The sequence below is a fragment of the Oxyura jamaicensis genome, chromosome 13, assembly GCF_011077185.1.
Source record: "Oxyura jamaicensis isolate SHBP4307 breed ruddy duck chromosome 13, BPBGC_Ojam_1.0, whole genome shotgun sequence".
Classification (NCBI taxonomy): Eukaryota; Metazoa; Chordata; class Aves; order Anseriformes; family Anatidae; genus Oxyura; species Oxyura jamaicensis.
This window is the reverse complement of record NC_048905.1, coordinates 12,142,172-12,163,174: the sequence shown is the minus strand read 5'-3', so window position 1 is coordinate 12,163,174 and position 21,003 is coordinate 12,142,172. Positions and strand designations below refer to the sequence as shown.

Sequence of the window (21,003 nt, the reverse complement as noted above, 5' to 3'; positions counted from 1 at the left end):
ATGAATATATATGAATATATATGAATATAATGAATATATATATATATATATTTTTTTTTAACAAAAAGCTTGAGGTTAACCTTCAACCTGCACTGATATTTCTACTCACCTGAACCAAGACTTCTCCCCAACAACTTAGTTTCAGGCAGTGCATCCAAGCATGCTATCTGTCCTGCAAGTCCTTGGTTAGGACGGAGGGCAGCAAGGAGAAGTAAAGTATCCCATGCATTCACTGATAGAAAGATAAATCACCGCTGCAGGGATCATAAGCAGTTACCTGACTGCAGGAGATGCCGAGGTCCAGAGGAGAGCAGCAAGGGCTTTACACGTGAAAATCAGCAACCTTCTTAATTACTGCCATCATTAGTCATCTGCACGTGTTGTACAATCTATTCTGATCGCACAGTGGGTAAGTAGGACAGCCAGATAAACTAGCAGGGCTGGTGCCTGGCTTGGTGTTTTGTTTAGCAGACAGCTCTGCTGATCAGAAGTTCAGACTTCCTTCCTTTTCCTGCTACTTCCTTAATTTTTAGGTTGGTGCAAGGGGAGATTAGTTTCTACTGTTTTCTGCCTCTGGTTTCCCTGGTATTCACAGCTGCTGGGGCACCCTGTGTCTTCTCTGGATCTCCTCCAGTGACAGGATGTGAAATCCCCAAATCTCAGAAGCTGCTATGGAGAGTCCACGTGGGACTCTTTTCCAAGTGCTCTTGTCTGCTGCAGCTGCTCCTTGCGCTGCTCACTACTGTTGTGCAGGCAGTGCACACAGACTGAGCACACCAGTGACACCAGTATTTTCAGGGTTTGCTGGGAGTGTTGGGAAATGGGCACCTCTTTGTTTGACTCCCTTAAAAAAGACAAGGGTGACTACTTCTCCCAGATTCCCATTACTACTACTCCCAGATCCCCACATCCTCTTGCTGTTATGGTATCAGAGATCGTATCTTACTGTTCAGCTCCCAAGAGGATCTTTATGGACTTTAAAATGAACATACACTTGTGTAAAGCCTCAGTAGTGAATGAGTGCTGTTCTGAGCACTGGAGGCTTCTGCTGACACTTTAGTGAGTAGTATTGGTGATAGGGTGGTTGGACTAGATGGTCTTGTAGGTAGGGTGGTTGAGCTAGATGATCTTGTAGGTCCTTTCCAACCTTGTGTTTCTATGATTCTAAGTAAGTGGGATGTGGGTTCTGATCTCTGAAGCTGCATGCATGTTGTATGACTTTCTGTGCCTTTATAACCCAATTCTTGTGTTTTGGCTTTACAGTAATGCAGTGGTTGAATTTGCAGCCCACAAAGGCCTACGTAACAGATCATGCAGTCTGCCTTCTTCACATTTACTTGTCTTTGTTTTTGAAGATATTAGAATTTTCTCATGCCCAAAACAGGGTAGTTGGAGCACATCTTTTAATTTGTCTTTCAAAGTGAGCAGACAGAAGTGACTATTTCTGTAACTCTGAACACTGACATTCTTGAAAACCAAGGTGGGATGGAGCCCTCTGGCTTTTGTTGTGTTGTGTCTTGCAAGAAGTCTTAAAGCACGAGAAGTTTAGAACATATGTAAGATCTGTTAGAGTCTTCACTGTTGCCAGTCTAATTAATGTGGAGATGATCAGATACTCTCTGGCTAAGATGGTTAAAAAGGTAGTGAAACAATAGGAAAGTAACATCCTGGCTTGCTTAGAAAAGGTTGCAGGTGAGTATTGGTTAACGAAGCCTGTGCTAATGGAAAACTAGACCTTGAAGTCTTTCATGAATAAATTTATTAACAAACCCTTTAAAAAGGTCTAACTCAATTTTCCTTCCCATTACCCCCAAAATGGATTCTAGCACAAAGTCAGTTAAGAAGAGTAAGGAGGACAAAACCTGACCAGAAACTACACCAGTTGCTTTTCTGGGGTGAGGCTTTGCATGTGATGGGAGATGACTGCATCCTGATATATCTGTACCTTCAGATTTAGAGCACATGAAAGGGCTGCTTGGGGGACAGCTACTGCCCTGGTGCTCTCCCCTACTCCTCATGATGATATGAAGTCACACCATGCTTGAAGGTGTGAGCTGGTAGTATTGCTTCTGCTCTCTCCTTGTCAGTATCAAATATTTTAACAGTAATAGCATATTAGTGGGAATATAAATCACTTGCTGTAGTGTTTTCCATTGGTACATAGCAAACATTCTCATATAGAGTAGGCTAACCTAGTTCGCCTGGAGTCAGAGCACCCCTATTTATACAGCCAGGACACTACAGAGCATTGCTACGGAGAATTCTTCATGAAGCAAAAAGTGGGCATTTTGTTTGTAGTATGCATTTCCATGCCCTGTGTGGACACAGAGGGGTAGATATTCCTTTTTTACTACCCCAAAGCTGCAGCAATAAATCACTCCACCTGCCTGGGAATGCCATGGATGGCTGATCTTTTGAGGACAGTTCAGGTCAGGGTTCTTTCAGTCTATCTGTTAGATACTGAATAATGTAACCTGGTAGCAACGTTTCAGCCAGTGACACAAATGTGACATTTACCTGCATCATGTCTTTTCTCATCCTACTGCCTTAGATCAAGAAGGCTGAAAATCTCTCTGGTGTTTCGGATGATTGGTCATCTGTGGAAAGGGGGTCAGCTGAAGGTGAAATGGCTGAGAGAGTCGCATCAAAACATCCTCAGATAAACAATCCCAAATGAACATGGCCTCTTTCCCCAACAACTTGCATGTGGTGTACAGCAATGAAATGAAGCATACCAGGAAATAAAAGCAGTGTGGCATGATGCACATTGTTTGTCCAAGGGCTTTGAGGATCACCTGACTGTCAGGGACAGACATATGGTTCTCTGAAACTCTTTGGGGTAACTGCAGGTTTAATTGAGTTAGATCTGCAACTCAGAAAAATTCTTACAATTGATAAATTTGCAGGATAACTTTTTGGGGTGGCTGGTAGCTATGAGGTTTGTTCTGAGGCTGAGAAAAGGATCAAGATGAGAAATTAGTACAGCCTAAATACTAAAGCCCCCCCACATATCTGTAATTTATACTTAAATTTAACGTTTGGCAGTCCCTCAGAGCATTTCTGGTATTCCATGTTATATTGATTTAAGTAACAGAGGCAATAATATTTCTGTACTGGAGGCAATGAAGTGTGTTCTTGGTAAAACTTGGCCAGTGTCTGGGTTTTATATGGTTCAGCTCATCTTCTGGTGAGACTTCAGGGAAAGGAGATTTCACAAACTTGTCTTTGGGGCTCTTGGCCTCCCCTGTCTGCTAGGGAGATCCTGCTGAGGTTCACCTCAGAAGTCATCCAGATTTTTTGTCTTCTGAAGAGAAAGAAAAAGGAATCACTAACCTGTGAGCTAAAATGAGCTTAATCCTCACAGATTTTTGAATCACAGCCCTGAAGCAGTCTGCCTCAACTGTCAGCCTCAAGAGAAGCCTCCTGAAAACTTTACCTTTCCTTCTTCAAACTCTGTGAATTCATCCTTTCCACCCATCTACCAGCTGTACTGGTTCCATAATGGTGTTTCCACCTCTTTTTGTAGAAAGTAGATCTAGATGCTAACAGACCTAAATGGATGAGTTCAGTGAAAATGGTGACTTCTGGCCATCATCCAGGCAGGGCCCACATCTCAGAAAGGATTATCTGTGTGGGGAAACTCAGGCAGCGATTTGGCAAGCACTGTGGGAGTATGTTACGGTTGTTTTCCTAATTGCTCTGCACCACAGAATAGCGTTGGGCTGCTCAGTTACTTGTGGTGATGAGCAGAAAACAGACAGACTAACCGAGTGAAGGTGATCTGATCAAATTGAAGCTATTGCAAATAAACTTCCCGAAGAGAAGAAACTAACTTAGCTGAGTGTTTGTCAGCCTGTCAGTTTATCTCCCGCTCTCCATGCCAGGCTATCCAAGCACAGAGCTCTGCAGTGATTGCTTCAATTTACTCATGTTATCTGTGCAGGAGGGAATGGGGGTGGAAAAGTTGGTATCTGCATCAAAGGAAAGCAACTGGAGAAGCAGAGGAGTGCACCGAGCAGTTCCCAGAGCTGCAGACTCTGCGGGTTAATTGTAAAAAAGGACCAAATGTGTTGTAGGAAGACTAATTGTAATAAATTGGCCAAGAAACTTAAAACTTTGGTTGTGCATTGCAGCAGAACACAAATTAATTCTTGGGAGCAGACAGGGCCCCAGGTTGGCAGAAGGCTAATGTAATTGGCTCTGGGTGCACTCAGACAGCAGTGGCATTTCAGTGCCTTGGCATTTGAGAGGTAACAAAGGCGCGAGAGCCTGCCCTGCCAGCTACAGCACTAGAACTGATTTGATTTGGTGCATGCTAAAGCGACAATGATCCTACTGTGTGGCCTCTGGATGATCACAGAACAATGAACAAATGCAGATAATCGCACAGCAAGAGCCGTGGCAGAAGAAAGGCCAAAGAGACCCCAAGCAGGGGGAATGAGAATAGAGCCAAAGGCAGGAAATGGCCTCGCTGGCTGAGAACTGGGGCTCCACCTGGACTGGGAGCACTGCAGGCATCAGACTTGTCTTGTCCAGCTTTTACCAGAATAGAATAGTAAGGATAAGCCAGAACACATGTTGGAAATGATTTAGTGGTTCAATATTTTTTGTTTTGTTTTAACTGTAGCTGCTCTATCTTTCCATGACAGAAAGGAGACTAAATGTTGTAGTGTGGAAGGTGGAGGTATCACTGACAGTTTGCTGAAAAATCTGAATTTAAGAATGCCTGGATTAATTTACTGCTGGGAAGGTGGTCTGGGGTAATCTACATCAATTAATTTAAAACGTTCTCCTCCTTTGGTTCTGTCTGGCTTGTGGTAAAGGCAAGATACAATACAGGATTTTCCATACTTTACAAACCCTGAAAGAAGTAGATGATGCAATCATCTACATTGAAACAATAATAATAAACTTAATATAACTTTTCAAAGTTGCCAGAGTTGTGAAAGTGCATCTCTTATACTACTGCAGTCCTGCCCTGGGGGCTACACTGCCCAACACCATTGTTGCCTCTTCTGAACCCCTCACATTGGGGCAGAAAACCCTACAGTAAATAATGGAGAATTTGAGATCTGCCTTTTTGTCTTTGGCAATACACAAGAGAGCTGATGTGCTTATCAGCAGTGGGATATACTTATTTTTGCTACCTTTCATATCTAGTTAGCTAAAAATAATAAAATATTCCCCTGTTCTTCCCATTAGTTTACCTTTAGTAGTCTTCCTGTGCCTGTCTGAAGCTTGCTTTGGTTCTTTATGAATCAGTAGTTGCCCAGGGTTTGAAATAGCAGAGCTGTAGTTCTGCTTTACCTGTTTGCTGCTTGTGACCCACAAATCTCCGTTCCTGGGACGCTGGGTGCACCCACAGCAATGCCATGCTCACAGTGAGGGCTGCACTGGGAGGAGACAGATGGAGGTTTTGATTTCATTTGCATCTTCAAAGCAAAGGCTAGTTATTCCACTTGGGCACAGGAGCACAACTTGGGGAGATTGCTTAGAACTGCAGCATGGAATGAGACTTGATGACTCCCCCCAAATTACAGACTTTGCTTTCTGTCTCAATTTCCCTGTCCATATGGTCTATCTGAGGTACGTGATTCTTTCCTTTTCCTGGACTGTCTCATTCTTGAGAGCATTTCTGTGCTGGGAGGGACGTCATTGCTCTCCTGGTTCTCTTTTCAGTGCTGGACGCTGCTCCCAGAGAGCCGTACTTGTGCAGTTACTACAGAAGACCCACGGACTCCTAGCATTGCTTTTTCCTTTCATCCTGCCACTGCAGTGCTAACGGAGTGGTGCGCTGATCTGGTGTGCAGATGTCTGCTGCCTGAGAAGAGCTTTGCACACAGAGATTCAGAGATGCCTTTTGTAATAAAATGTGTGGCAAGTTATAACCTGACAGTTCTTCACAATCATAGGAAAAGACCTGTACCAGGTATTTAGAAAACAAAACAAAAACACCACCAACAAAGTAAAATTTTTGTTGTGCAGTGACTTTCCAGACCACTTCAGTGTATGAAAATACCACCATGAAATATTTCCGTTCAGAAAACTGTAGGAACTTCTGTTATCTTTCTAATGCATATCTCCTGGGTAGTTGTTAAATGCATGAACATTACACTGGCATTTCCTCTTTAAATATTGTCATTTTATTGCTTTATCCTATCTAGAGGAGAGCAGAAATTATCCTCTAATTACAAAGAATTTAATGGTGTTGGTTATGCAGTGTTTCAGTTGACACACAGCAAGACAAAGCTTAGAGTTTAGCATAGTCCTACCATGCATCACTGATTCATCTTTTCATCCTGGAGTGCAGTCTTTCCTGAGCCTCTGCTAAAAGCAGGTAAAAGATCGTAAGCTGGGGATGTTTCAACTGCCTGAGTCAAAAAGAGTGGAAATGGGAACTACAGGGAGGTATGGGCAAGGTAGTTCATGTTGCTACTTTGCTGTGCTGCTCCTGAGAAGGGAGAGGAAAGCTTGGGAATAAAAAACCTGTCATTATCAAAACACGACACTACAACGTGAAGAGGTGGAGTAATTTATCTTTAAGTAACAGGCTGACCTATTCAGAACTGTAATTTTAATGTAAGGCTAACCTTTGAAAATAGAACAAGTGATATAAATTATTAAGGAACAGACATCCGTCAGATAGATGGTCGCTATTAGTAATTTTATGCATGAATGGTTATCTTCAAAGGTAGCATTGCTGTCTGCTGAGAAAGAAAGTGGAAAAGCAGGTTACCTTAAACTGATGTGTAAGGCTGACTTTTAATCGGTATTTTTCCAATCCAACTGAAAAAGACTAAAACAGTGTCATCTCTTTGATCCTTAGCCAGCGTAAATACTGAATTGTTTTCCTAGCAGAGGAAACTCCCAGTAATTTTGCTGATGGCCCAGCAGTTTTAGGGTTCAAACAGGTTGTCATGTGTCCGGATTTGAAAATGGGATGTCCCAGTTGCTGAGCAAAGGAGAACTGATACCTTGACACCCCAGATGGAATGGGTTGGTAGAGGGCAGCGCCCACCTCTGCTTTGGAGTTCTGGGTTTGAATCATTTTAGGAGAGGAAAGGTGTGAGTCGCTTTTATTCTGCAAGTCTTCAAGAGGAATGTTTCACAAAACTTCGGCATCTGTCACCCTGATGGTGTTTGGCCCATGTTTTGAACTTCAAACTGGAGAAGGGAAAATGCCAGTTATTTGTGAAAGCTCTTTTCCCACCATTTTATCAAGCTGCTTTTTTCCCCCTCTTTTCATGAGTTTCCTTCTGTTTTGTTTGCTTGTTTACTTTTTTTCCAAACTAACTCTATGCCATTGTGAACTTTGACCAAAGTACTGCAGTGCACTTAATGGAAAACTAAATTTGAAGGAAAGCTAAATTTGAATCCTTTAGAGAAAGCGTTGGTAGGAGACTCATCATAAACATGATTTTCTCCATCCTCCATTCTTTGCATATGTTTGGCATGGAAAAGCAGGAAAGTGAAGATAGCCTTAAGCTTCATATTTCTAGCCTGTTTGCCCCTGTAAACTTTTTTTTTTCTTTTTTTTTTTTTTTTTTCTGTCTGGAGCTTTTGGTAAGTCTTGTCTTTCAGTGTCAGATGTTGCTATTACTAAGCTTCTGAATGGGATGTGCCATCCTTTAGCTGCACTCAATACTTCTGGAGGAGTTTAGCCTATACTGAAGCATGTCCCTGTTGAATGGGAGCTATACAGCAGAAGTGCTGCTTCAGGCAGCCCCTGCACTTCTTTTGCACAGTGACTCTTAGCCGTTGTGGATCAAGGGCTGTTACCTCTACTGCAAGACTCTATCTGGCCGCTTCTAACCTCCAAAAGAATCTGGAAACTGTCTGCATGAGCATCTCTTCTCAGCAGGAATCCTCCTTTTCTAAGGTTTCTAAAGGAAATGGAATTTATGACCCTTTTGACAATATCTAGGAAATTTATTTTCTGAATCCTATTTTCTTCAACCTCACTTGAGCAATTGGCAGGGAAGAAGACTGGAAATGTAAGCGATTACTCCAGTGTATTGGAATCTTACTGACTTTTCTCTTTTCCTCTTTTATCTCCATGTAGTTCATTGCTGTGCCAGGATGAATGCCTCATGGTTACAGCACTGGAGTAGAATGTAAATGATGCAAATTTAAATCTGCAGCTACGTCAAAGGCTTCCTCTGTGACAACATTAAATAGTTCTGTGATTTCTGCATGTAATTTTGGATACAAAAGGTATCTGAAAATATGACCTTTTCTCACATTCTTTTTGTCTGTTTAGACAATCATGATGCAGGCTCTCTGAATATTTGAAAGCCCTTCACTTTGTCTGTTTGAACAAAGTGTCTCCTGTTTGTGTTGAAATGATACAGGGTTAACACTTTGTACAAGAAAAAAAGATAAGCATTTGGTGTACTAATTTCAGGAGCAACTGTTTTCAGTAGCCTGGAACCTTTCTGCAGTATATTGATGTTTCAATTTGCACAGAGCAGCAGCTGCCCTTAATGATAAAGAAAAGAGACTGCTCTGCTCCGCGATGATTTGACATGGCAGCAGTAGTCTTGTGGAATGTGACATGACAACTTGAAATAATGATATGTAGACATGGTGCCACAGACATGTCATGAAATAACATAAATTTCTGAAAATGATGGGAAGAAAAAACATCTTCAGAACAAAAATATTGAGACAAAATTTGTCACTTAACACATTTGAGGTAGAGACGAATATGCCAGTTAATGTGATTCCTACTAGAAATAGTTCAGTTTAATTGGTGTTTTATAATTGGAATCTTTAAAATCAACACCATCATCTTGTCATACATGAAAGTAGATGATTTTCTAGCACTTGCAAAAGCTTTTAGTGTAAACTTTTCTGATGCTGGAGATCTGTGTGACCACACTCCAAAGGCCGTGGAAGCTATGTCCACCTAAGTAACAAGCCTCGAGAGAACCACATCTGTAAAGCAAAATGATGCTGAAGGTCCAGCCCTGACACTATGCACACTTCAAAATGGGTGCTCCAAGCACAAGCTGTGATGGGATCCAAATCCCAGTAAGTAGAGACAAGCAGGAGAGTGTCTTCAAATCTTGAAGACTCAGCCCAGACTAAAACATTAATACACTCACATCCAAAGACAACAAGTCTCCCTTAATGGTCCCAAAAGATGAATAAAATTATTTATTCAAACAATCAGATTAATCCCGCTGTAAGTAAAGGAATTTCCTTTGCGTTGATTAGAATTGGATCAGCAGTTGACCCTTTTATCTAGGAGTTTCCTTCATCCAGCTGGGCTTTGATGGCTTGAAGAATAATGGAAATTGTTTGTGAACCATCTCTGATGTTGGGTAACAGAAAAGCCAAAACCTGACCTATGAATCATCTCCATTACAAATAATGCCAGTGTGGCCCTTAGACCCTGCTGGACAAATGTCTGTGCTAATATCTGTTCAGAACTTTCTTCCCCCCTTACTGTTCTCTTCAGCCTTCCCTTTCTGTAAGAGAAGAGACTATGCTTCATTCTTCTATGTAGCCTTCTGCTGAACAAAAGCAATTGACTCTGAAAGTCATACTGTGACATCAAACCCTTAGGCTGCTCAAAGCACTGCACAGGGTTTTAGATGTGAAGCTCCTATTGAATTTAATTGGAGCTGTGCAGCTGCATCAAAGCCTCCAAGATGCACATCACAAAATATTCACGTTGCCTCTCTCTCAGCCACATTTGTTATAATTTAAAGGAAGTGGTTTCCACTCCTTGTAGGTGCAAATTTGTGCCTGCATAATCTATGAAGACATTAGCATTTAGACATTGAGCAACCTTGAATTGTATGCACCACTCACTTGGTAAACAGCTGAACTGGGTGCATATATGCTGTCAGTTAATTCTAGCTGCAAAAATGGATTCCATTTTTTAAAAGTCAAGCCCTATCAGATATCTGCTCTTCTGTTACTTGCACATAAAATGCTTTAAATTCTAGCATTTTAACATCTCCCTTGTCCAGATAGAAACTTTCCATTGCAGGTTTGTTTGCTCTCAGTTTGCTGGATTCCAAGGTTATTCGAAGTTGCTTTCCTTTCAGCAGGAGAACAAGACAGAAAGGTGGCATTAAAATACAGATGCACGACTTCAGTTTGTGTAGCACTCTTGAACAGAAGGTCTCTGGGGGCAGGTCTTGGCTTTCTGATATAAGTTTTTCAGAGAAAGGGTAGGTGAAAACCCTCCACAAGAGGAATACAACATAATACAACATACCATCGTATAATGTAGTAAGGATGATATCACTTACTTTAAAGCCACATATTTATCTATATATGCATCTGCAGAAATTATTTCAAAAAGTTATACTCTGTTCTGACTTAAATATACACCCTTCAGTATTTGTCATTGTCTAGTGTTAAAGTACATCCACCTCTAAAGGCTGCTTAACTTAGAAGAATTAACCAGTTGACTGCAAAGCAAGTCTGCTAAAAATGCAATTCCCTAAGTGAAGGGGGAGTGCTTCTGTTTATAGGGAAAAGCCCAGGTGTAGAGAGAATGAATACAGCTTTCTCGTCTCCACCTCTCTGCTGACTAGCCTTGATTTGGTAACCTGGTATCATCTTGTTCTGCCCATCAGTAAAATGGGTATAAAACTGAAAGTAAGAATAACATAGAGCAGCCAGTGCCAAAAAATGACTTCTTCATGGTACTCTCCTTCTACAGAGTTGCTAAGATTGACGCTGAAAGCACATGTGTTACTATATTTTATAATTCCCTGCTTGTTAGCTGTATTGAATGAACTGGCCATGTGTATAGCCCTAATCTGTTGCAAATAAAAAGTAAAATGTGTTATCTTAAAGCACTCTGAAGGCAAGCTGGCTGATAATCAGAAAATCAAAAAGATCTGATTACTCAATTGTTTGTAATTGCTGGTCCACACCCATAATTCATGTTTCTGGGCTGATCTGAGATCTTCAGAAGCAGAGTATATTAGGAAAACTTGTAGTTCAGTTTGTTGCTGTCAGGCTTTGTAAAATCACTTGTATGAACAGGTTTCAGAAATACTGTTTTATCCTTCAGCCTGGGAAAGATTTGCCTCATCAGCAAGGTGTTTCTATTTTAGCTGCCTACCTTTCTAATTGAATTTAAAATATAACAGAATCATCACTAGCACCACTGCAAACCTTTCCTAGTGTGCTTTGGATGATTTTGTCTTGCTGCTGCAGGGTTTTTTGCATACTTTTGGGAATACCCAGGGAAAAATGCAAATTGTGACATCGAGTTGCTTAGCTCTCCCCAACAACTGACAAGATCTAAGTACATTTTCTGTGTTTATCTCTGACTGCTTCTGATTTCACTTGTTGTTGTGTGTTTAGATTGAAAATTGTTTTGTATAGATAGACCTGTAGTGTTAATATCCTTCTTTGATGGTATTACTCTTTGGGAATATTAATGAGTGGCTTCTCTGTGCAGCATCTTTAAAGCCTTCTACTGTTGGATTTTTATTTTTACTTTTAATGGTGAAAGAGCACTGCTGAAGGCCTCTTGGGTAAATAGTGTTTAAAGTAGTCCGTACATTTTAATTAGCAAAGAAATACATAGATAAGGATGAAACGTTTATTTTGCTCAGGTGAACCATGAGAACATCAGGCCCACAGATAGCTTAGTTTAACACCAGAGAGATTACATTTCTTTCTCTTCGTTCAAATCTTAGAAATGCCTTTCTGATACAAGCAGTACAAATTAAGGCGAGAGAGGTGTCTTCTCTGCTGGAGGTTTAAAGTCCTTTTTGCTGCACAGTATTAAGATGCCCTATACAGGAGGGGAAGAAAAAGCAGAACTAGGAAAAGAAAACTGCAGCATGTTCTGTGATACACAGCATATTTGTATGTTTTAATAATCAAAAATCAATTTTCTGTCTGAGCTTCAGGGGGTTAGGAGATACTGCTTCTACAATGTACTTGGCATTCCCTGATCTCAGAGCTGAAACTGGCTTTTGCAGTTATATTGGTTTTAAGCTCAATGAAAAGTGGACAACTTTATAACATTCTTTTTCTCTGTAAGGCACAAGTGAATTGTGCTCTAGGCACCTCTCTGCAAACAGGCACACACACTCCTGTCATGCAGAAAAAATGTATTTGAGATCAAAGAACTTCATCTTTGGAGGCTGGTACAGCTCCAGGTCAACCAGAGCAGAATCAGGAGTGTAGGTCTTCTCAGAGAAGTGGGATGGGTAATGAGAGGCATGGAATAACTGGATATTCAAAATTGCCACCAGAAGATGGACCTCTGGCACTTGCGCTTGCTATGTAGCCAAAAGCTGGTCATTTGACCTTGCTTTTAGTTTATATAAAGTAGAACCCCTATGGCATACAATAGGTAGGTTTTGAGGCAATAGGTAAGCAAGGACTCTTAGAGGCAGGTTTGTTTTCTGAACTTCCATCAGTCTGGTTACTTGAGCTCTAAGCTAAGGCTATCACTGTTTCTCAGGAAGAGTACTTAGAGATGGGAAGAAATTTAGGCAATACATGGGTCTCAGGAAATATGTTTAGCTGTAAATTATTTTTTAGCTGCTGCAGTATTATTTCTCTGCAGTCCTCTCTGAAAGTTAAGCTATGGAAATTGCTGTGTTTGGAGATTAGCAAGGTTTGTTCTTAAAGAATATCAGGATGACAAGGAAGGTATGGCACATGCAGAGCTCCTCATAGGGTTCCATCTCATTTCCACACAGTTTTCTAGTTTTCTAACAAGGTAATTAGCTCAGGAACAAAGAAATCTGCATGATTTTTCTGAGATCAGATGGAAGGGATATTAGCTAATTGGATGCACCAGAGGAGGTTCCCAGTAAGAAGGCAAAGTCATGGATGCTGCCATTTCCCCTTCCTTCTGTCTTTAAGGAGCAGCTGGACTTTCTCATGCTAAAACAGAGTGAATGACTGACAAAGATAATGGTGAAATTTTATTAAATGTTTTCCTGAGACCATTGTCGGCACAAAATCTGTGCAGACGTCTTGTATAAAGATGGCTCTTAGGTTGGAAATAAAAGGAACCCATCACACCTTGCACTGCTCAGTGCGTAGGATTTGGTCTTAAAAGGTGCCCGGTCTTGTGCAGTGACAGACAACATATGGACTCAACACAGCCCATTGTCTTGCTTCAAGAGGAGGCTTAACATCCCATAAAACTTGACTGAGATCCTCTGATAGAATAAACTCATGTAGACTCATGTAGATTCACTGTGCGTTACAGCATTCAATTAAGCAAAACAGTTTGAAAGGGATCATTTCCACGTCAATGCAAGGTTGATTCAATTTCCATACCTAAGACCCAAATGGAAAAGGACAGTGTCTACTCTCAATGCTGTGTAGAGCAGCCCAATGTTTGGGATATTCAGAGCAAGAAGGGCAGGCCGGCAGTCATTAGATCTGTGCCAGACAAGGATCCCATGTGCTGGTGAGGCCTGGAGCTCTTCCATCTGCTCTCCTTCCCGAACCCATTGCTGTGCTGATAACATCACAAAAGCATAAGCCTTTACAGGAAAGGCTTTGAAGAATGGTTGCCAGGTCCATAGTCGTCATCATGTGCAAGTGGGTAGATTTGTTAAAGAAAACATAAGCTGGAAGAGCCTTCCACTTCCTGAGGAAAAGCTTTTTGTAGAAACTTTTGCCATTCACTGGTCATTCGTTATGGTCTTTTCAGAAATAAGTCAGTGCTGTCTCCAACCTAATTACTAGTGTAAAAGACAATTTATCACTTACCAAAGCTCTGATTGCTTTTTCAGCCTTGCATGGCCTCTTGGTTGGTAGATGGAATTGTGTACAAGATTGGCATTTTTATTTCTTAAGGGAGAGTTAAAGAAAGAAAAGGGTCAAAAATTCAACTCAATTCTATGCCTAAATGCCTTCCTGGTGTTTTTATTTATTTTTTAATACAATCTCATAGCACTTCTCCTTTAGAAATCAGGAAAAGTAAATCTTATTTAAGAAGTCTATCTTTGGGTTCATATTTTTTAAAAGATATTGCTCCAGAGAGTGAAGATGCAGATTCCATAGCCTAAAATGTGCAAGCATCAGCAAGAGAAATATCTCATTTAAAAAATATCTGAGGCATACTTATTAATTAATGCACAAAAAATATTTGGTGTGCAAAAATTTCTGGCTCTTTCTCATTTTCATCACTGACTTCCTCTTCTTCTGAACTTTAGATGCAACTCTGAACAAACCATCTTATGTTATATTTTTGCAGATTTAATAATGAGAAGAAAACAGGTCATATGTTTTGATAGAAACATTAAAGGGAAGTGTTTAGACTGCCATAGCCATACTCAAATTTGATTATAGGGAATTAAGTTTCTTCAAAGCAAATGGTTTTCTTTTACTCCTCAGTATTTCTCATGTAATTAGCAAGTTGGTTATATTAACTCAGTTGACTGACGATATTACTGATATTATCAACTTCCACTTGTGTGTACGGGGCTTTATTAATTTCTTGTTTGCTTATGAACTTCTTTGTCAACAACGAAATTGGTGGGTAAATGTGGACCACGCGTGCCATAGTAATGTGTTGTTTGCTTTGCTTATCAGTAAATAACAAATTTCTGGCAAATAAAAAAGAGCAACAAGGGAGCAGGTGGGTCTTAGGGGGTTTCTTTTGCCATTGTTGGCACTTTGTCATGTTGCTAAGCTACAGTAGCTTCTGGCTTCTACTTTAGAGAGCAGAAGTTATTTTTAAAGTATAATGAGCACTGTACCAGGGATTCCCAAAGCTGTTTGGGATGTGGCTGTAATACAAGGGGGATTGAGAACGTGTTCTGGAGGCCAACAGTGCAAAACACTGGTCCGGTACAAAACCAGCCCTGAGTGCTGCGTTACAATTACAAAGATGTGCCCATCACTTATTTCTTATTTTTTAAATGCCTTAAAAATAGCAGACAGCAATAACTAACAGGTGGATCTGATGGTACATGCCTGAGACTCTCAGAGTACGGGCTGAGCATGGTGGCTTTTCTGAGAATGTAGGAATGATCGAGACTAGAAGAAAAACTTTAAAATTAACATCCCCAAAGAGAATACTCCCAGAACAGAAAATAATTCATTACTGAAAACTTTTCTGAAGCACCAGAAGGGAATCTGAGTGTTTTTACTTCAGGTTCAACTGCTCTGGTAACCTTACAAAACTGCAGCTCTGAACTGAAAAATGGAATCAACATTGGTACTGGAACTGTGGAAAAAATGTGCAGATTTTAATCAATATTCCAGTTGGTGAGAGGAAAAACATCATTTTCAAGCTGGTTAGAAGTTGTGCTCTACCATCTGTTGCTGGGCAGTGTAAACCCTCTGGAAGGGCTGGAGTTCAACTCCACTTGGCTTGAGGTGCAGCCAGCTCCTGTAGCTGAGGAGAGGAGTCTGGGGGGGTCTGGTGGTGGCAGCATATGACTGAAAGCTGCTGGGAGACACGGGGGGATGGCCTGAGTCCAGGCAGATGAGCACAAGGTAGCTTAAAGCAGAAGATTGCTAAGTATTGTGCTTTGGCAGCGAGCTGTCTGTATGAGGGCTGTGACAAGCTGGGGAAGAAATCGTACAGGGCAGTGCGAGGGGAAGGGCTGCCCAGCATAGGCTGCAGCAGGGAACCAAAACCCAAAGGGAAGTGCAGGCAACCAGTGAATCTATAAAAGATGGTGATTTCTGTCCTTTATCATCTCTTTTCTATCAGCTAACAGTTTCTAGGTGCAAAGACTAACTCAATACACTACTTGCTAGAGTTAGGCAGTGTTGGTAGATCCAGCACAGTGAGAGGTAGGACTTTGATAGTATGTCCTCTAGGACTCAGTTCTTCTGTCTGAAGTTATTCTTTCACCCAGACTCATCTCTCTTCTTCTGCTGTTGAAACAGTCCTGAAGAAGAGTATTTTATTTTATTTTTTAAGTTTATAAGGCTGTCTCAGCTTTACTTTTAATGAAGTCTGTAGGCTTCCTATTGCTGCTAAAGGTATTTCCATGGGGGTGTAGGGAATATTCTAGTCCATACAAGGGAAATGATCTTCTCTGCTATTTGGGAATCTGATAAAAGACTGGCAATGTTATTTCTGGGTTTTCTCCTAGGCTGAATTGTCTGTATTCTAGATTCTTATGTGTAAGAGAAGAAAGTATGTGAAACCTCAGAGACCCAGCTGGGGAGAAGCAGCAAGCCCCAGGACACCTGTCTAGGGGAAAAACCAGAATAGCTGTAAAGATGACATTAGTGCTAAGCATTTCTTTTGCAGATGGTACAGGCAGAGACTGACTTGCACACAGACTACCTGAGGCACTTCTCCCTTTGTGCCCCCAGGAGCCTGCTGGGATGTCTGATTCATCCCTGCAGGCTGAGACAGAACTGTCAGGCTCTAAAAAATGGATTTGAAAGGGGTTTCACTCGTTGTCACAGCATGGCACTCTTCAGGACAGCTAGCCCTCTGCTGAAATCATAATAATTGTGCCTTGGCTTCTCAACAGATGCTGTGCTGGATTTCCACCCTCCCCTGGGATGTGGGTTCCTTATGCATGACACTGCTTCAGAGACCTTCTTAGAACAGATGAAGTCAACAGGGGGTCTGCAGAAACAGGCTTTTGAAAGAGTTCTACAATGTAATGGGGGGCAGGAAACTTTCCATATGGTTTAAAACCTCCCTTTGGAGTATGAGAGGATTATGTCTGTGCTCAAAATGTATAGGTAAGTCAGCAAAATGCAGAGTGAGGGTCTGGTCATTGCTGTCCTCAGCTCAACACTGTGCAGGGATATTACAAACCAAGACAAGAGTGACAGAGAGCAGTGGTGCTGCCATGAGTGAGCCACGTTGATTTTTATTTTTTATTTTTTTGGTATAGAGCTAAGATATATTTTTGCAGGTGTGATCAGGGATGTCTGCTAAACGTGAGCCATGGCTTCATATTCTCAGTGATTCAAGAGCAGTCCCAGTTCAGAGCCCACCATCTGTCCCTTGTTCCTGGCACCATCCTTCCAGGCAAGGCTGCAGTGGGTCAGTGCTGCAAAGTGGCTCCAGCTGCCAACTGGAAAGCCATGATGGTGGGGAGGCAGTGCAAGAGGTTGATTAGTCACTGGTTTTCTTAATAAGGGAATTAGGGAGCACCCAAACCATTGAGAGGGTTAAAAACTCATAAGAAGCATTATTTCCACATACTGCAGAACAAAACTGTGGAGTTTGTTGCCATATGATTTGATGGGGATAAAAAGTTTGGATGGCGTCCAAAACCCATTGGGAAACATTGCGGAAGGAAAATGCATTGACTTGTAAGCACAGTGTTGCAGAATTTTCTGGGACTGGTGACTTCTCCCAGTTCCTAACCATAGAAATGCCACTTTAGTCCTATTCTCTGTGCATCTGCAAATGATGACTCTCAGGTACGTGGTTAGACCCCAGGTGCACATAACCAATATGGCAATTCCTATGTTTCTTATACTGGTTTAAAAGCCTGAAGCTATATGGATGGAGATAATTTGGGACTCCTTTCAGTGTTTAGTCTCAGGCTGAAGAATGGCCAAGAATGATGAAAAAAGGAGGGAAAGCAAATGTGTGTAGGATTTATTACTTTCGTTTTTTATGGGACATAGTCTAGCATTGAGCAAGCCTTTTAATTCTGGGCTACATTTGTAAAATAACAGGCAGTATTCTCCTTTTGTATGAAAATGAAGTCTACACCAAAATATTTTATGATTGAAATAGGCACACATGATGGTGAGGACAGCCACAAAGGCATTTTGGTAAGGTGGTGACTGGCCACATAAGACAGGGAACTGGTCCTATTTATCCGTTCAGACCAACATGGTTTGCAGGCTCCTTCAAACAGTAACAGTTTGTATAGATGCTTGGCTTGTCACAGATCCAAAGTAAAACACATTAGCCTCAACCTAATGAAAGAGGTTAAGATAAACAAATCTTCATATTTGTTGTGAGCTAAGAGCGTGTATGTGAGCAGTTACTGCAGATCAACCAATGTGTGCTAGCTCATTACACTGCAATAACTTGATCGTACTTCTGAGCCCTTGGGCTTCTGAGTTTACTGCAAGGATCTTTGTTTACTGCTGAGCTCATACCTCCTCTTTGTTCTTCTGCGAGTACTTCCACTGGAAGTTTACACTCTTCTCTCTCGTCACCTGCAATTCCTCTGACATTTGTTTGAAAGACACCTCAAATCCCAGAGGCAAGATATAGCAGCAAGTATATCTTGTTGTTGACCTTTTTGGGAACCTCCCAAGGAACAGCCCTGGAGCTGTTTCCTCTGAAGTACACTGACCCATTTATATCTGTGACAGATGCCTGGGAGGTGCCAAGATGCAGGTTTCCTACCTTAAGAAGGAGCAAAGGTCTGTGCTCATTCAGCCCTATGGAGGGTTAATTATTGTTTTGCTTAAAAAAGCATTCGGCTGCCCTTAGGTATAGGAATTTATTTAAGCCTTATCTGCATAATTATCATGTTTATTGCTCAACACAGCTGGATGGATATGAAGAGTATGCAGTTTTTGATACACACTTTATGTCAGAACCATTACAAGGGAAAATGATCATCTCTTATAGCCCCTGCAAAGAGGCTGGCAGTGATAGTTAGTGTTCTGACTTTAAAAAACAGATCCTAGGAACAGATTTATTTGGTATATTTACATATTTTTGATTCTAAAGCCTTTCCTTACTTCATGGAAATGTGTTTTGTGGTGATGAACAGCCAGGATTTTGAAGGGTGATTGGTGACCCAAGTTGCTTGGCTTAACAGGCTCAAATTCCAGAGGGGAGGGAATTGCATTCTGTGTAAAGCATTCCCCTCTTTCAGGGGCTCCTGTCATGCACCCAAAATCCCCAGATGTCTTCAGAAATCTTAGGCACTTCTAACCTCAGCACTGTGGAGATATTTATTACAGAAATCGTGGAGTTGCCAGAAATAAATAAATAAATAAATTGTAATCTATGAGTTTTTTTTTTTAAATCATCTTGCAAAATGGCTGTTGCTCTATTTGAAAGCATAGCATGTTGTATCTTCTGTAGGTGAACTTTGATGAGGTGATGGTGGGTATTTCTACGTGTATCATGGGGTGTAAGCTTCTGAATGGTTCAACTTTGATTCATTCATTAGAGAGTGCTTACTATTTAAAAAATTCATACTACTGCAGTAGGCAGCATGCTGCAGTCTGACGGCTTCCCGGGCTAGCCTGCATCGTACAGAAGCCTTGTAAGCACCTGCATCACACAACCCTGAGGCAGCAGCTGCCTCATGCCAGTGTGACTGCCAGTGATCTGGAATAACACTTGAAATTGAATGAGATGCACACAAGTGCAAGCAAGGGCAGGGATTTCTGCTCTATCATCAAGCCCCTAACAACCCCTTTTCTGTGAAAGGTGGGGATGGGGTGCAGATGTTAGCAGATAATGTCTCATGCAACAGTGCTATGAAATGAGAATATAAAAGACCCAAAAAGTAGCATTTCAATTGCTATCATCTTCATCAGAGATGAGAGCTATTTAATTTAAAAACCCGATTGCATGTGGTGGGAGTAGATACCAGTCAGTCTGTTGTCATTAGCCGGACTGCCAGCTACTTCTGTTTTCTGTTTGTTTGTACGCTATATGAATGACTGTGGTTGGTGAGAAGATGGAGCTTTTGCACATAAGTCAAAACAGTTAGAAGGGAGGGAGGTGAACACCCATTGACTATGACTTTGCATCTCCTTTGCTCCACTAATCACTTTGTGTTCCATAGATGATAAAGTACCTATCACCACTTTTCAGCAGGAGACGTCTCTTCCCATACTGACATCCTGCCCCTATCCTCAGTTACCCAGCTGTCTTCTCTCTTTGGGTCTGATCAATATCTCTACTCAGACAAATTGCTTTTGACTTGCTTGCTCTGAAGAAAAGCATGCATGTAACTTCCAACTGCACGAGCGCTTATAAAAAGTTGTATTATTTCCACATGCAAGCATCGTATGGGTCTTAGTTATAGCTTTATCCCTGCAAAATAGTGGTGTCATTACGGACGGATGACCATGGTGAAAAATAACCATCAGATTAAAAGGCTGTGTAGCAGGAGATACTTCTTGAAACCCTTACATGTATGTAAATCCCTTTGGCAGTGAAAAGAAATCCTGGGCAACAGCACAGAAACTGACTTGCCCTTCATCCTAAGGGTTGTGAAATGTAGGAGATGAAAATAGAAAGTATTTGATTATTGTTATGTCTCCAGAATGCTTTTCCAACTCAAAGACATTTCAGAACTGAGCATTTGTTTAATCTCCTTTCCCATTTTTACTTTACAGGTTTGTGGATCAGAACCAAGTGTCAGGTGGGCCAAGGGATCGGTGTCAAAATCAGAAGTCTGAATCTGGTCTGTGAACCTGGGACAATCTCAGGCTGAAGGATATGATACTCTCAAGTGAAGTGAGAATGTAAGTGTTTTAATTGCTCCTGGACACTGCCAGCTTCTGTTCATGGACAGATTAATTCACTGGGTCTGCACATGGAGAGCAGAGGCCTGCTGAGCCACCCCATATTCTCTGCAGAAGTGGCAAATGGGAAGTCTCATTAGTAGCTTATGTATTTGACATCAAGTTTTAACAAGGTCTGCAAATACATGACTAAGCCTATCATTTGAAGATTTTTCTGAATGTTTTTTTCCATCAGTTTTTTTTTTTTTTTTCCTTTTTTATCTTAATTTGAACCTTAAATTTGGTTGCTGTTGTTATGAATCCAAAGTTTTAGTAAGGGAAGTAGGTGAGATGCTTCCGTTCCTCTGCAAATCATCCATAAACGAGGAGTATATTCCCAATTAAGAGACTTCACTTCAATATCTAACAGAACTATTGATCTAGCTTACTCGTTAAATTAGCAGTGCTGAACTTTTGAGATGTTGACTAGCTTACAATAGTCTCCAGTTACTTAAAACTTCTTTCTCTTTTCTGTGGCTACTCACCACGGATTAAACAACCCTTCCTACAGGTGATCTGCATGATGTATAACCCCAAATAGGAAGCAATGAGACTCGTCCATTTTCCTTGTTGGGT

The 21,003-nt window shown here is 41.2% G+C and overlaps 1 long non-coding RNA gene across 3 annotated transcripts in view; it reads left to right on the top strand.

Moving 5' to 3' along the window:
* The window catches only part of LOC118173963, a 124,871-nt gene that overhangs the window by 67,350 nt on the left and 36,518 nt on the right, over positions 1 to 21,003 (top strand). For all 3 annotated transcript variants that reach the window (XR_004754482.1, XR_004754481.1, XR_004754483.1), the window contains exon 2: positions 20,260 to 20,388. This is a non-coding gene — a long non-coding RNA (uncharacterized LOC118173963). The remainder of the gene's footprint in view (positions 1 to 20,259; positions 20,389 to 21,003) is intronic.